The sequence below is a fragment of the Octopus bimaculoides genome, chromosome 1 (assembly GCF_001194135.2).
Source record: "Octopus bimaculoides isolate UCB-OBI-ISO-001 chromosome 1, ASM119413v2, whole genome shotgun sequence".
In the NCBI taxonomy this organism is placed as follows: Eukaryota; Metazoa; Mollusca; class Cephalopoda; order Octopoda; family Octopodidae; genus Octopus; species Octopus bimaculoides.
Genome location: NC_068981.1, coordinates 187,801,811 through 187,814,619, shown reverse-complemented (window position 1 = coordinate 187,814,619; position 12,809 = coordinate 187,801,811). Strand labels below are relative to the sequence as shown.

General features: G+C 34.7%; 1 protein-coding gene across 8 annotated transcripts in view; it reads right to left on the bottom strand.

Annotated features, from left to right (window-relative positions):
- The window catches only part of LOC106875208 (dual specificity calcium/calmodulin-dependent 3',5'-cyclic nucleotide phosphodiesterase 1A), a 1,568,460-nt gene that overhangs the window by 1,197,097 nt on the left and 358,554 nt on the right, over positions 1-12,809 (bottom strand). For 7 of the 8 annotated variants that reach the window (XM_052973317.1, XM_052973316.1, XM_052973336.1 and 4 more), the window contains one exon: positions 8,822-8,899. The exons of the other annotated variant lie outside the window; for it this stretch is intronic. The gene's annotated coding sequence lies outside the window, so the exon portion shown is untranslated. The remainder of the gene's footprint in view (positions 1-8,821; positions 8,900-12,809) is intronic. 8 annotated transcript variants of the gene reach the window in all.

Here is a 12,809-nt window from a genome sequence, read left to right as displayed (position 1 = left end):
TATATATATATATATATATACATACATATATATACATATATATGTACATATACATACATACATATATATACATGTACATGTACGCGTACACATATCAGCATACACATATCAGCATACACATACACGCACGCTTTCCAGCACATGCACGCACGCACATGCCTCATGCCCATGCACACTTACACAAGCATACATACATGCATACATATACATGTATACTCATACATACATATATGCATATACACACATACCCATGCACACATACCCATACACACATACCCATACATACACACACACATACCCATACATATACACACACACATGCGTATGTGCACGCACGCATACACACTCACGCATACACACGCACACATATACACGCACGCATACACACAAACATACACATACACACACATGCACACATACACATGCAGACGTGCAGATAATTTTTTACAGGACGCTGGCGGGAAAAAAATTTGAATTATAGCATTTGAGAATCGATACTGGATACAATCATCATATTTGTGCTTAAAATGCAAAATTCGCATGAACTCTAAATACTTTAAACGGAGATGAAATTTGTTATAGCAAAAGCAATGCAGTGAGTTTTTGGATAAGAAAAGTTAAAAGAGGTTTTAACTGCCGTTTAATATAGCTATTATATTGCGATAAATTAAATGCAGTTACCTCACAAATGAGATTTATTGCTAAATAATTGATATAATATAAAACACATAAACGCTAAACGGGAAATATATGACAGCAATTATCTGACATTAATTAATATTCAGATGTAGTAGATTTAAATGGCGTTTTTAGTAAAAGAATTCTATTTTCAGAAGCGAGAATCAAAATCCACGAGTTTGCTGATAAACAAATCAGTCAAAGTTTATCATAGAAAGTGGTAAAAAAGCACACACGAAACATTTATTCTCTTCATTTCCAAACTTAAAGGCATATATCATCTCTGAGGTTACGAAATTTCAAAAATGATCAACTAGACGTTTTACATTGCTTTTTTGAATCAATTACACCATACTTTATGTTGAATTTTTATCAGAAGTTTATCATCCTTGATATGTCAGGCTGACATATTTTCTGAATGTACTTATCATCCTCGAAATACCTACCGCCGTATTACTCGTTTTAGAAACAAATTCACTCAACTCGTTTTAAAGTCTCTGCGCATTGGAATATATGTTCCACAATATGAATACAATGTCTACGAGTACACAATTACTTACGCACGCATACAGAAACAGAAATATATACACACACAAGTACACAAACACGCTCATCCCCATACAAACACACACATCTCACACAAATTTTATATAAAAAGATGTTTATATATATATATATATATGAAATGCTTTCTATTTGGTAAATCTTTCGGCAAATGGAAATATTTCTGAAAAAATTTGTAATCTGTAAGATTAAGCGTTTTATACAACGCTATTCAAAAAATATGACCTAAGAGTAACGATGTTCCTTATCTCTTTACCTGTCAAAATCATTTTCATAATATTTCTTTTTTCTAAACGTTACTGCCCTGTTTTCAGACTTAGCCTGTTTCATATATTCTGAGTAACATAGCTTTCCTTTCATAAGCCCCATTTTACTCTCGCGGTTAAAAAAATTGGGTGTCGTTAGCATATATGATGCATAGACGCCAGGGAAATATCTCATGTGTATCACATATAATTTACAGTACCGGCAATTGGTTAAGGTACACATATTCAGAACAGGGATCGTACTGCTTCTCGAAATATACAAAGCTCTCGGGGGAATCTTTCATTTTTATCTTTATTGGGTACTTTTGCTACTTCACACTTATCTTCACTTCTTGGGCTAGTTGTTGAATAGTTATGCGGTGATCCGCCAAAATGGCGGCTTCTACTTTATGGATGGTGTCGTCAGCAATGACGGAATGTGGTCGTCCAGGAATAGGAGCGGTTTCCACTGATGCCCGACAACAAATGCACTGGCGATGCCAGTGCCTGACTACGTTGTATGATAATAACTTCTTTTATCTCATAGAAAGTCTCTTTTGTTTTACGACCTTTCAAGTATAAGAACCTGATCACTGATCTGCATTCAACTGCCTCCATTACAACACCTTAGTCCACTTCAGCATCCGTAAAAGACAAACGAATACTAGTGGACAGCTGAAATTTACAATGTGTCATGAAGAGACATGTATGATTGTACCTGCACAACTTCCGTTTCCTGCACTAGGCGGAAGTTGGTCAGAGGAAATCTTTAATGAACACCCCTTGTATCACCAGCTACTAATATAAACATGTACATTTACAGATTTCCCAATGATAGTTTTATTACGACTAATGACGTTTGATACTTTCCTGACTTTTATAATCTTCCAATGAACCTGGCCCGACAATAAGGATGTCAAATATGATATCAATTATTCATTGAAAATTATTGCAAAATAAAATAAAGGTATATTCGCCATTCATTGACACTGCTTAAAGGGAGAATAAACATCACTGGGTCGTAGTAAATTTAACCTAAGTTTAAAAAGCTCATGCCAGTTCTTATGGTAGTCAATGTTTGTTCACGGATATTCAAGATTGCACGCAAATACAAATATACAAACGTGTGTGTATTTATGTATGTACAGGGTGGCCAGAAGTAGGTTTACAGTTATCACATAAGCATTTGAATTTCGTTTAAAAGATTTTATTACATTTAAATTCCTGCCTTACAAACTGTAAAGGCAGCTTGACAAAATTAACTAAATTCGCATAGGATAATGCTTTCATATTTTTACATAATTACGGTCTAAACCGTTAATATATGAATATGAAAGAGATAGTTGAATAGTTGTAAACCTACTTTTGGGCCACCCTGTAAATGTATAACACATAACCTCCTAAAACTAGATATCAATATCTAAGTGTTATCTGTGTTTAATAAGATTATCTATGGAGAAAAAAAAAACAATATCAAAGTAAGTAGTCTCCACAAACCATGAATCCACAAACGTTTCCACTTTGCTAGAAGGTACATTCACGTATTCTTTTATTCTTTCATTCTTTCACTTGTTTCAGTCATTTGACTGCGGCCATTTATTCGAACAAATCAACCTCAGGACTTACTCTTTCTAAGCCTAGTACTTATTCTTTCGTAACCGCTAAGTTACGAGGACGTAAACACTCCAAAATCGGTTGTCAAGCGATGGTGGGAGAACAAACACAGACACACAATACATCTCTCTCTCTCTCTCTCTCTCTCTCTCTCTAGATAGATAGATAGATAGATAGATAGATAGATAGATAGATAGATAGATAGATAGAGGACGTGCCACGCAGTGGGACTGAAGTCGAAGCCATGTAGTTAGGAAGCAGGCTTCTTACCACATAGCTACTCCTGTGTTTGTGGCTTTGTGTTAGTTTAACTCTTATCTTTAGCAAAAGCAGTGCTACTCAGTACCCTCTGTCAGTCTTGTGACCTCTATTCATTTTGGCTTTAGGTTCTAATTACTGATAAGCCACCCTTTTTAATTTGATATGTGTGTGCGTGTGTGTGAAGATATGTATAAATACACTTACGTAACCTAAGTTGCAGTAATATTTTAAAGAGCATAAAAATTCACGATACGTTGTACGTTCTCTGTCGAATATTCATATATATACAAAGTTATATATAAATATGTTTATATATATAAAATGTCTTCTATTTGGTAAATCTTTCGGCAAATGGAAATATTTCTCAAACATTTCGTAATTTCTACGATTAAACGTTATATACAAAGCTATTCAAAAATATGAAGGTATTGCGTGACTCGAAAAATCAGCAACCTTAATTATTCTAGTTTCCATTAAGAGAAGCAATTTTCGCAGGTTATGTATAATCAACATTTTCTGTTTACATTTCTTAATTTATAGTTATTTCTCTGTTACATGACACTAATAATATATTTTATATTTCACTTAATTTTCATGATAATCAATTGTCATTAATAAAGATTTACAATATATTCTACAATTGTAATATTCGAAAAGACAACTCAAATATTTTCACTTTTTATTTCTCACGCATATTCCAGAGTACAATGGCCACAATTTCTAAAAGTTTATTGACACAAAAGCTGAATGTCTTTGAGACGCTAAATATTTCTAAATGAATTGCGAATTGGCTTTAATGATTTTTAATTGAACTTTTTCTTTATACCCAAGTGGATACTGATATTTTCGAAGATTCTTTTACGTTCCAACATCATGTCGAACGTTTATGTTGCTAAGGTGAACAGATTTTAGACATTAAAACAAAGAAATTCTATCTAAGAGTAACATCTACTTCATTATCAAACCAAGCATCACGAGCTTCTAACAAACGATAAGGAGGAGTTGAATTGTCTTTCTTTGAATTACATTTTCCTGAACTTGATTTCGTCAAATTAAACATTCTTGCACGTTTTCCATTCCAGTACACATAATGTTTTGTCAATGCATCTTTCTTTTAAAAACAGCTTTCCTTCTCCGTTGTACACGGATCTTTTAAATGAAAATAGCAGCACACGCTAATTCCTATTGATTTACTAATCTGCTTTCGATTCTTCCTTCAGGAATAACACCACCACCCCAAACCATACACACAAACACACAAAATACTTGACAAGAAACAAATGAATTCCAAGAAATATTAGTTTCAAATTTTGATACAAGGCCAGCAATTTCGGAAGAGTAGATATGTCAATCATATCGACCTCCAGTGTTCAACTGGTAGATATTTTATCTACCCCGAAATGGTGAAAAGCAAAATAGAACTCGGTGGGTTTTGGACTTGGAATGTAAAGATTAATGAAATGTTAAACAGTGTGCCGGCGTGCTAATGATTGTATCACCTTAATTCAACGAAGTATAATTGGTTATTGCTAATAAATATATAATTTCTAGTATAGATTTTCTTTAATTTTAAAAATTATTTGGAGAAAGATTTTCTGGTTAAAACAGTTATTTAGATATAATCATAGATTCTGCCTTAAAAGACATTTTCCCAAAATATATATATACGCTATTGATACAGAAACAAACCCGAATTAACATATTTGACTAGTATTTCTATATCCTTTAATGCATTTAAGAAAAGCAAAAAGCCGAGTGTTTGGTGTACGAGCAATAATTCTTTAATGGCGAGATGTGCTGAAATGGTGTCGTGTTAATTGGAGTAATTCATAAAAACTGCTGATTCCCCCCCCCCCACATAGTACAGACGAATAGAAGTATCATCATGCATGGCTATGACATCTGAAAGAATATTAATTTAATTAAATACCCTAAATCCTCGAGTATAGTCCGCCCTTGAGTATAATACGCAGGGGATTTTTAGGGGGCTGTACCTCTGAAAAACTTAAACCTTGTGCATAATACACACCCTTTCTTTAACTTGAGTCAAGGAGGTCTATATAACGTCCTTGGTTTGTAAACATATATACAGTAACGTCCTTTATTATTATTGTATATATAACATTATGCAAACGTGTAGCTTTATTGTGCACTTTACAGAAAATAAAGAAATAACTGAAAAATAAACATTAAGTAAATTTCCTTTACATATTCATCACTATCAGTTACAAGCCCGACATCACAAAATTCATCTGAATAAACATTGCCGGACAGCAAATAGAGACTCGGACATTGCTTAGAAGATATTTTTCATTATTAACCTCTTATATAGTACGCACTAGGGATTTTGACCTTTAATTTTTGGGAAAAAAATGCGGATTATACTCGAGGATTTACGGTACTTCGGTAAAACAGAATTATTTATTTGAAATTAGGTTTATCTATATGAAGGATCGAAAACTACCATTCAAGGAAAATATAACACTTTCTCTCTGAAATTAAAAACTCGGTATGTGTTCTACAAATCATACAATGCATTATACTTATAATATTTAATGTAGAGTTTTAGGCAAGAGTTTAAGCACAGATGTCGCTATATTATCTTCAACCGAAACATAGGTATCAGCCGGAGTAGTTTCGATCAACCGTGTGTTAGGGTTTAATCAAAGACTGAATACCTTCTTAAATTTTCTTTGGAGATAAAGGTTATTACTACCGTTACTATTAAGACGTTAAAGAAAACCAACTAACATTTTTTTGAAGTTTCTTATGCATTCTTGGCAGAATTAAATAATAAAATTCTGACCTGTGTTTCCATAGACAGGTATTGAATTATTGGTGAGATCCCATCACAGGATTGAAACCAGTCCGGCCGTCCTCTCTTTTTTCTGTTCATTAAGACAGTGTATATAGATACAAGATGCCACATCTGCCTATGAAATGTTAGCTCCAAATCTATATATATTAAGAATATACTCTGATATAAAAAAAATATTCTATATTCTGTACTTGTAACGCACCAGTAATTTATTAATGAAGATAGAGTAGAAATATTTCCAGACTTTTTTTCCGAGTGAGTTCTGATGACATTTTGAAGAGATTCTTTCTTATTCAATGGTTTTAGTCTGTTCCAGAATAGTAAATGAATTAAACTATAGATTTTCTCTTAACATTTATATAATCTCCTTCTGTCATTCATATATTCAGCTTTTCTAGTCTCATACAGTTTTATATTTAAGAGATGAGGAATTATGTACATTATTTACAATTGACGGATATTTGTCCTCATCTTGTTTGTTGTTAACACAACGTTTCTGCTGATATACCCTCCAGCCTTCATCAGGTGTCTTGGGGAAATTTCGAACCTGGGTTCTCATTCCTAAGGTATTTTTCGATGCTGTTATTATCATTATTATTATTATTCAGGTCACTGCCTGGAATCGAACTCGGAATCTTGCGGTTAGTATCCCGCGCTCTTAACCACTACGCCATATACCCGTAGGGCTTATAAATCTATTATTCTCCTATACTTCCTAAAATACTGGTTCCCATATGCTATTCATATCTATACTCGCTCTGCTTAGGATGTTGTTGTGTCCTAGCATATGTGCTGCTTCTTTTAGTTTCCGTATTTTCCAGTGGTGTTCTCTGTCTATTATTTTAACTTCATCCCACAGGAGGAGGTGGTCTTCATTTTTCCATACATGATCAGCTATACCCGATTTATCAATATCTCCTCATGTCACAGCTTTTCAATGTTCCACTACCCTTATTTTGAGGGGGAGACATGTTTTGCCTTTGTATAACCTACCAAAGCTGCATGGGATGGAGTACACGCAGTTCTTAGTCATATTCTCTTCTATTGGTGGTTTTACTCGAAGGAGATATTTGCGAAGTGTTGTATTACTTTTGAATACTACCCTGGTGTCATATGGGCCGCATATCTTTAGAAGTGAAGAGGGAAGTGTTGCACTTGAGTGAATTTATTGAAAGGTCAATGAAAGTTGCGATAATACCAAAAGTGGATAGTACTTCTCTAAGTGTAGACTTGTGAGTCGGAAAGAAGGAATTGGAGAGGGCACTTGCTCCTGGTGTTCAGAGAAATTTCAGACAGTGGGGTTCCTCGGTTATCCTTAGAAGTCAACCTGTATCAGGAGGGCTATATCTCTATCACACTCTCCCGCACCTTTTTTAACTTTTGTATAATATGTATATGTCCCTTCCTTTTCATTGTATACCGTGCATATTTACATTTTTTAAATAATTATTTTATCATTTGATTATATGTAAACTCCCGTACACCATGTCTGTCCTTGTATTGTCCCCCTCATCCTTCGATCTGGCGGCAAATAAATGAAATCATTATTATCATTAGTATTATTATTATTATTATTATTATTATTATTATTATTATTATTATTATTATCATTATTGATTATTATTATTATTATTATTATTGATTGAGAAGGCAGTATGTCATCAAAGTGACACTGGGGTACTAATATATGAAGCCCGGTATATACCCATCACGACTACCCGTCTGATAAGGTTACATGCATCACAACCATATGTGCGCCACATGGTGACCTATATCAAAATAAACAGCATATGACCTTGCAGGTGGGACCCAGTTAGAATTTTTTTTTAAAGGCCGAGTAGCCCATCCCTCTCAAAAGCTTCCTGAATAATGGTTATTTAAGGATGTTGAACAAAACACCCATGTTTCCAGAGATAGATTATTCAAACCCCAAAGAATTCCTCTCGACACATGGTTATGATGCTTCCCCACTACTTCTGCTCGTGATCAGAGATGCACATATCGTCAGCCACTAAGTGACATGCTCAACTGGTTATGGTTAAACAACTGACAAGCCAATCTGTGGTATCGAGCAGAATATTTGCTGTAGTCCATCTTTTATACCATAAAAAAACATGTACATGATATCACTTCCAATCAGCTAAGATGCGAAGCCATAAGAGCCACTGCCTGGTATTGCATAAGAGCATGAGGTATTGCTATTATTATTAATAATATTATTAATATTGCTTCATGTCTTTTTCACATCTTCCCATACTTTTATGCAATCTTGCACATTCGTTGTGCTTTTTCTCAAATCATCTAACCCAGCAAGGAAAATAAAAGAATGAGTAAACTTATAAATGCCAGAGGATCCGTAGCAGGAATAACATTTCACATTAAATGCCAATTTCAGTTTGATGTTTCTGTTTTTGGCCAAATCCAACACATTATAACCGAGTCGATCCGAACAAACTTGGGCGGATCATTTATCACTACCAGTGTGATAATAGTCGAATCTAATTATATTTCCACACGAAACCCGGAAAGACACAAATAAACATTGTAATGCATTCTATCATTTCAACTGCCTCATAAATAATAATTCATAGAAGAAGAAAAACATGGGTAAATTGTAATTATGATTATATATTATACTCACAATCAAACTAAGTCGTAAAATATCTGCAATTTTACTCCGAAGATAGATGAAGAATATCTTTCAGTAAACGGAAAAAATCTGGAAAAGAATATGAAATTGATAAGCTTTCAAATAAATATAGAATATCGATATCATACTGAGATATTGAGCTTATTGTAGCCGTATGCTTAAGAAATATTATCGGTACATTCCCATGATTCAAAACATACTTTATTCCGATAAACATCAACACTTTTATATCTCGCGAAAAATAATACCTCACAATTTGGCAAAATTTGTCGGAATATTGATTGGATTCTTCAATCAGTAAACTTACCAATTTTATTGCACTATTTTATCAGATGCAAGGTGCCTGGTAGTTGCCATGTTAGGCGAATTGATAAATGAAAGCTTTCAGGCAACAGATACGTTTCACACAATCTTTCGTTGATCAAAGTTATTTGTTTAAAACCTGTAAGTTTGTAGTAAATACGGAAAATATTTGGTTAGATGCCATCAAATATTTGACTGCTGTAATGTCTTCCTTAGCTGGTAGGAGTGGATTAACGTCAACGAGTATTGACCTATTAGGGTCTAGTAGTTCCCAAAGTGGGCGGTATTCTCCCCTCGGAGCGGGGGAAAATTCCAAGGGGGTGTTGAAAAAAAGTAAGGTGATAATAGGGGAGTGATTCATGTAAAAAGTGGGGCGATAATATGGTAGCGATTGATGTCAAAAACAACAAAATAATGGGTTCATTAGGTTAAGTTTTATTTGTGAAATACAGTTGCTTTGAATTTGCTTCAGAAAGAGGTCTAAGCTTGTGATGGTTAGTTGGGGTGGAGGCGGTAGGAATGTGTCCTGGGTGTCAAGAGGGTGGCAGCCCGTAAAAGTTTAGGAACACAGCACTAGACTGTTATTCGGGTAATATTGTCCGTAGACGAAGGGGTGCCACAATAAACGCTTTTATCAATGTCTGAGTTCAGCTATACCACAGGGGACCCCACAGCAGAAACTCCATCCCATGTATTACAGAAGACCACCATTTATATCCTCCCCCACGTTCTGTCATGCGCTGTTAACAGTATCTGGCAAGGGAGATAACTCCCTATCAATAAAATCCGTAGCGCATCCCAGAATATGATGATCATGAGGGTGGTAGAGAAGCAGAAACAGTAAAGCGTCTGGAAAGAGATGTTACTTCCTGAGTTCAAATCTCACAAGTGTCTATATTATTGTTTAATCTTCCATGGTAGGAAAAATTAACTACCAAACAATTATGGGAGTAGATCTAATCCACAGCATTCTCTCTCCTACATTCGAAAAGTACTTGATACACTATGAAAATTCAATCATTTTACATATATGTATATGTCTGTCGGTCAATAAGAAATTTTAAGCTAGACCTAAGGAACTGTATTTTAGTGCCTTAATGAGGAAAGAACTGGTTGTACTACCTTTCAATGACCTCAACACTTGTGGAAAGAGAGAAGGGTGGTATCATCACTTAGATAACCTGGCCAAAATTCTTGCAATGAAGTAGACTTTGATAATGGCCACAAATAGAGTATGCTGGCTTTAAACTGCGCAGCAAACTAAGCAAAATATTTTAGAGTAACAATTAACTGTCCGTCCAGCCACACACACACTACGATTTGGGAAAAGGCGGAACACATTGCACAATAAAATGCCTCGTAAGGTAAAATAATTAATGACAAATATCACAAATTAATAAAATTTCCATTCATCCGCTTTCATCGTCCACTATTTCTGGGAGAGTTGTGGGGCGGGGGGGGGAGCTCATTACACTTTCTTGCGGGACTCACAAGCGTGGCCAACTGAAGCTATTTCGGTCATTAACCAACGTCCATGACTATAAGTGAGGAAAGGCACAAAAACCGACGTGAACGTGATGAGTTCAGCTTTTTTTTTTTTTAACAACCTTTCTTCTTCTGAGGATTGAATACTGAAGTTAGCGCTTTACTGTGTCTTCCCCTGCAATTCTAACGTCCAGTTCAGCCCCTTGCTTCCTATTACTTGTGAATATGGCCCAGAAATACTTAAACTTCTCCACTTGTTCCAGTGATGTCTTACAAACATGCAAAGTACTCTGAGAATAAGTGTTGACAACACTTATTCTCATAATGCCTTGCAACACCCAGTAGCGATTCTATTCAGTGTATCCTAGAGACCACCTTCTGATGAACCAAGCTGCTCCATGTTGTCTGCATATAACAATCGACCGATTATACACCCACTTATTGTACAACCACTTACATAACGACTGTATTTATCAATCCAATTCATAAAATTTATGAAAATAAGAGTTGGCAATACGCATATCGGTCAGAGTTAAGACCCACGTTGAAAGATTTCGACTTAGTGTCAATTACCCGAGCACAAAAATCAGGAATATTCATAGATATACAGGGTACTGGGTTACTTAGTGATACAGGTTGCTGACAGATTTTGTTATTGTCTCGGACCACTTTGATTCTGTGCTGATCGTTTGTGCAAAGAGAGAAGCTGAGCTGCCAATTGATCATTGCCAAGTTGTTTGCAACCTGACATAATCTACAACAGGGAGAGCTCGCAAAACTCTAGGCCAAGTGTGTTTTACGGATTATGGGATTAGAAATGAATATGCCGATTTTATTGCATCCAAATTCAGAATAAATTTCTGAACAAACTGAGGACGTCGAAATGGAGGAGAGACGGCCTTGTTTAATAATTTATTTTTCGGCCGCATAATGCTGTGAAGAAAAGCAGGTAGTTAAGGATATTGTCCGAGCAAAGAGGAAGGCTCGGAAAGTTTGGCTTGGCAAAATATGAAAATTCTAATGAGAGATGAAAATTGTCAAGTGCAATCCCTCATAATCGTCATCGTTGTCGTCGTCGTCGTCGTCGTCCTTGTCGTCATTGCTGTCGTCATCACCATCATCATCATAGTCAGGTATCTTCTCTCAGCACACCATGGATCACCATATCTTGTGCTGTGTTCATATGTATTCGTCCTGTTTTAAGTCCGTCCAATTCGTGATTTTATTCAACTTAATTGTCAGTTTTGCTCTTCCTATTTTCCCACTTATTTTAGTTTCTATAAAAGTTTCGATTAACCACTTTTCTAATTATGTACATGAGATATCTTAGTTCTCTCTTTTCGTTGCTCAATATATTTACAAAATACACAAACTCCTACAATATTCACTGAGTGAGGAAGGAGATGATAAAAGATTAAATTTCAGATTTATTGGGAATATTGATGGTGTGGGGTTTCCTTATTCATTGTATTGTTACTGAAGCTATCTCGAACTTGTCTATTCATCTGCATGAGTTGTTTCTGTTGCAATTTCATTAAAACCTGATAAGCAGTGATAATATGAGATGATTATGTATTGATGCTGAGCAAATACCAAAGTCATGGGAGTTGAATTAATCTAGGACTGGGGGACACATTACAAAAATTATTGGATTCCTCATTTATGCAAAATTTCATCTAGTGAAAACAAAATTTCACGTAGATTTGGATGAGAAATCAAGTAAATTGCAATCAATACGATATTGGATTGCATATAAATATTAATTAATTCTATAACGTTCAGCTATATATCAGCAGTAACGTTTCAAAATATTATGAAGGTCATCGCTGAAGGATGTGAAAGCGAAGTGATATGTCAAAATACTATTCTGGTTTCTAGATGTATGCTACAATAGGCACCATATACGAATGATCTTAACTTGTTTTAAAGAATATGCAAATTTAATGACTTTATAAGTCCAAAGAAATGCCAGTTCATTTAAATGGTATTTGCTTCAGTATGAGAAAATTGAACCAAATTATAGCTGCCTTCTGCATCGATATATCTATGTATTTATTATAGAAAGTCAGAATAAAATTATACACACAAGCATACATACATACATACATATATATATATATATATATATACACACATACACATACACACACATATATATATATATATATATATATATATATATATATATATA